Source organism: Chiloscyllium plagiosum, chromosome 44 (assembly GCF_004010195.1).
Source record: "Chiloscyllium plagiosum isolate BGI_BamShark_2017 chromosome 44, ASM401019v2, whole genome shotgun sequence".
NCBI lineage: Eukaryota > Metazoa > Chordata > Chondrichthyes > Orectolobiformes > Hemiscylliidae > Chiloscyllium > Chiloscyllium plagiosum.
Window position 1 is genome coordinate 10,491,180 of NC_057753.1, and position 5,484 is coordinate 10,496,663.

The window sequence follows — 5,484 nt, forward strand, 5'->3', positions numbered from 1 at the left end:
CACCTTGTCTCAGTCAAATCCATCAAACTCAGCACCACCTTCCTAACCTGCAATCTTCTTCCTGACCTCTCCGCCCCCACCCCAAGTCTCCGGCCTATCACCCTCACCTTGACCTCTCTCCACCTATCGCATTTCCAACGCCCCTCCCCCAAGTCCCTCCTCCCTACCTTTTATCTTAGCCTGCTGGACACACTTTCCTCATTCCTGAAGGGCTTATGCCCGAAACGTCGATTCTCCTGTTCCTTGGATGCTGCCTGACCTGCTGCGCTTTTCCAGCAACACATTTTCAACTACATGTAATACTGTATAGAACAGCACAGTACAGGCCCTCGATGTAGTGTCGGCCCGTTATCCTACTTTAGGATCAGACTAACCATCATGCTCTTCACTGTACTAACTTCCATGTGCCTATCCAAGAATAGCTTAAATATCCCTAATCTATGTGACTCCACTACCCATGCCGGCAGTGCATTCCATGCACCCACCACTCTGTGTAAAGAACCTACTCTGACACCTCCCCTAAACCTTCCTTTAATTACCTTAAAATTATGACCCCTCATAATAGAAATTTCTGCCAAGGCTATCCATTCTATCGATGACTCTCAATATTTTGTACACCACTATCAAGTCACCTCTCATCCTTCTTCACTCCAATGAGAAAGGCCTTGGCTCTCTCAACCCTCCAGTCCAAGCAGCATACTGGTAAATCTCCTCTGCACCCTAAGTTTCCACATCTTTCCTACAATGAGGCAACCAGAACAGAACATAATATTCCAAGTGTGGTCTCACCAGGATTCTATAGAGCTACAACATAACCTTGCAACTTTTAAACTCAATACCCCAATACACCATATGCCTTCTTAACAACCCTATCAACTTGGGTGGCAATGTTGAGGGACCTGTGGACATGGGCCCCAACATCCCCCTGTTCTTAGTGAGTTTTGAGAAGATTTGTATCTCAGGTTTTGAATGCAGGTTTGCTCACTGAGCTGAAAGTTTCATTTCCAGACGTTTCGTTACCTTACTAGGTAACATCTTCAGTGGACCTCATGCAAAGCAATGCTGAAAATTCCTGCTTTCTATGTTTGAGTTTCTTTGGATTGGTTACATCATTTCCTGTGGTGAAGTCACATTGCTTTGCGTGAGGTCCACTGAAGATGTTACCTAGTAAGGTAAAGAAACATCTGAAATGAACCTTTCAGCTCAGTGAGCAAACCTACATCCATCCCTCTGTTCCTCCACACTGCCAAGAATCCTGCCTTTCACCCTGTATTTTGCATTCAAATTTGACCTTCCACAGTAAATTACTTCACACTTTTCTAGGTTGAACTCCATCTGCCACTTATCAGCACAGTTATGCATCTTGTCAATGTATTATTGCAACCTACAACAGCCCTCCACACTATCCACAACTCTACCAACTGAATGTGGGACATGTGGCAATAAATCAAATCAACAAGCTCTCACAAAGAGCCCTCAGAGGAAATCTGACCCCTGACCAGCACCCTATTTCTCATGCAGATTCAGTATTCTTACATCTATCCTGATGGCGGATCAAGAGGCCATCTTTTTTGCGAGACTAATAAATGAGTCAAGTTGAGGAAACAACGCCTGTCAATGTCTTTAATAGACACAGATCTAGACCAACGTTTACCAGTCTGTCCGCTCGTCTGGATTGACTTGCTTTCCCTCCAGCTCCTGCAAACCAATAGTTGAACCCCAGGATGACAGAGGAAATGGAAAAAGGAGGGGAAGGTGAGAAAAGAAAATGCTGTACGTTAGACAGAAGGAAGTTGCAGTCTGGGGTAAAGCTCATTCTTCATTCAGAGAGACACGAGCAGCCGCTTCAGCAGCTCAAAGTCCACCTTCCGCATTCAGACAATAGGCGGGCTCTGATTGGCAGGAGGACCAATCACCTTCCGGTCCTCCAGGGTTGACCAAAGGTCGGTCTCCCCGTCCATCAGAACCATGAGGGGCGGGGCAGCATTGCGATCTCACACATGCGCACTAGCACCTCCATTACTGCCCACGGTTGATAGTGATTTCTGGACCTCAAAGGATTGGAGAGATAACGCCACCATTAAAGTAATGAAATCAAATGTCGCATATGCCTTCTTAACCGTCCTGTTCGCATGTTGGTGCAGTATATGTCAGGAGTCAATCTTTTAATCGAGTTTAGATTTATACACTGAATTAAACACTAAAAGTGTTTAACTCTAAACTGTTTCCAATTCAGTGTCAGTCTGTCGCTCTTGTTCTGTCCTCAAATAAGGACCGAAACAGTGCCCTCCATGTGTGGATTTTCTTTTAGTTTGCAAATTCCAACCTTCTGTTTCGATAATTTATTAAACGTTACTCTTAGGGCATCACTGGCTGGCCAGCATTTAGTTCCCCTTGAAAAGGTGGTGGTGGCCAGACTTCTTCAACTGCTATGCTCCACACACTGTACAATGCCCTGAGGGAGGGAGTTCCAGGATTTAGACCCAGCAGCACTGAAGGAACAGCAATATGTTTCTAAGTCAAGATGGTGGGTGGCTTGGAGAGTTATTTGCAAGAGGTTGTGTTCCCAAGTATCAGTTGTCCTGGTCCTTCTAGATGGAGTTAAAAATCACACAATATCAGGTTATAGTCCAACAGGTTTATTTGGAAGTACTAGCTTTTGGAGCGCTGTTCCTTCGTCATGTGGTTGTGGAGTATGAAGGAGCAGCTCCAAGCCAGTACACTCCAGTCCAATACTGGCATTTCCAAATCACTTCTAGATGGAAGTGGTTGTTGGTTTGGAAGGTATTTTCTAAGGATCTTTGGTGAATTTCTGTGGTGCGTCTTGTAGATAGTAATCACGAACTGCTTCTGAACAGTGGAGCAGAGAGAGTGGATGTTTGTGTGTTTGGTGCCAATCAAGCAGGCTACTATGTCATTGAGTCAGAGAGATGTACGGCATGGAAACAGATCTCTCGGTCCAATTCGTTCACGCCAACGATATATCCCAACTTACTCTCATTGCACCTGCCTGTACCCAGCCCATATCCATACACCCATCCAGATGCTTTTTAAATGCTTCAATTGCACTAACCTCCACCACTTTCTCTGGCAGCCCATTCCACACACGCACCACCCTCTGAGTGAAAAAGTTGTCCCATAGGCATCTTTTATATCTTTCCCCTTTCAACCGAAACATATGTCCTCTTCGTTCACGCCAACGATATATCCCAATTTACTCTCATTGCACCTGCCTGTACCCAGCCCATATCCCTCCAAATCCTTCCTATTCATACACGCATCCAGATGCTTTTTAAATGCTTCAATTGCACGAACCTCCACCACTTTCTCTGGCAGCCCATTCCACACACACACTACCCTCTGAGTGAAAAGGTTGTCCCATAGGCATCTTTTATATCTTTCCCCTTTCAACCGAAACATATGTCCTCTTGTTCCGGACTTCCCTACCCCAGGAAAAGACCTTGTCTATTCACCCTATCCATGCCCCTCATGATTCCCTCAGCCTCCAATGCTCCAGGAAAACAGCCCGAGCCTATTCAACCTCCCCCTATAGCTCAAATCCTCCAACCCTGGCAACATCCTTGTCAATCTTTTCTGAACCCTTTCAAGTATCACAACATCTTTCCGATAGGAAGGAGACCAGAATTGCACGTAATATTCCAAAAGTGGTCTAACCAATATCCTGTTCAATCATATTTTTGTGAATGCCCTAACAATATTTTAAAACTTGGCTTCAGCTAACACAAGTCTCGGTTTCCTAGACTTGTGTATTGGCATGTTTGCTTCCTATTTGTCAAATGCAAACTCTGCTGCCTTTCCAGCAGCTTGATTTGGTGATTAAACCTGGCAATGGGATTTCACACGTTCCAGCAAATAAAAATCCCAGCCTGGCATCCTATTACATTTTGAAGGTAAATAATATTTCAGTAACTTTCTTCACAAACCAGCCAACAGATTATTTCAGCCAGCCAGTGTGATTAATTCTTCAGGTCAGTTTGAAATGTACTGTTCAGGCAATTAAGTTAATATCTGCAGTTCATCTGATCTACTTTACATAGGACAAATTTGTGAATCTCTTGCCCTTTTTTAATGCTATAAAGTTATACTTGTCCAAACATTCCCCGTAGCACATCCTTTCACTTCACATTGCTGCTCTTATTTCCATCTTTCCCAAAAAATATTTATCGTTTTTTTGTGCCATTGTAATTAAACTGAACATACTGTCCCAGATAAGCAGCAATATTTAAACAAGGCCAAAACTGCTTTTGTCCCAGTGTTCTGGTTATATTTCCCAATACTTCATTAAAGTATTATCTCATTAAACAGGACAAACAGTGTACTATCATTCCTCAGTTATACAATCGTTTGACTCATGCGAATAACTCTTAATCTCACTTTAAATCGGAGTTTTCACTAAGTTTTTTTCCATAACTCATCTAAATCCCCTGTATATCTTTAGCACTTACTGAGTACGTACTGCTCTCTATTGTAGAGTTTTATGGAAACTTGATAAAGGCTGCAATTGGTTTTGATTCCTTGGTTATTTAAAGATCAGAAGCAACAAGAGCTCGAGAAATCGTGGATCCGTTGGTGATTATTTTCCAGAGTTCGATAGATTCGGGATCAGTTCCTGCGGATTGGAGGGTGGCTAATGTTGTACCACCATGGTGGGAGAGAGAAAGCAGGAAATTATAGACCAGCTAGTCTAACCTCAGTGGTGGGAAAGTCTATTATAAAGGATGAAATTACGACACATCTGGATAGTAGTAACAGGATAGGTCAAAGTCAGTATGGATTTATGAAGGGGAAATCATGCTTGACTAATCTTCTGGAATTTTTTGAGGATGTAACTCTGAAGATGGACAAGGGAGATCCAGTAGATGGAATTTCAGAAAGCTTTTGATAAAGTCCCACATAGGAGGTTAGTGAGCAAAATTAGGGCGCATGGTATTGGGGGCAAAGTACTAACTTGGATTGAAAGTTGGTTGGCTGATAGGAAACAAACAGTAGTCATAAACGGCTCCATTTCGGAATGGCAGGCAGTGACCAGAGGGGTACCGCAGGGGTCAGTGCTGGGACCGCAGCTTTTTACAATATATATTAATGATATAGAAGATGGTATTAGTAATAACATTAGTAAATCTGCTGATGATACTAAGCTGGGTGGCAGGGTGAAATGTGAGGAGGATGTTAGGAGATTACAGGGTGACCAAGACAGGTTAGGTGAGTGGTCAGATGCATGGCAGATGCAGTTTAATGCGGATAAATGTATGGTTATCCACTTTGGTGGCAAGAACAGGAAGGAAGATTACTACCTAAATTGAATCAATTTAGGTAAAGGGGCAGTACAAAAAGATCTGGGTGTTCTTGTACACCAGTCAATGAAGGTAAGCATGCAGGTACAGCAGGTAGTGAAGAAGGCTAATGGTATGCTGGCCTTCATAACAAGAGGGATTGAGTATAGAAGTAAAGAGGTTCTTCTGC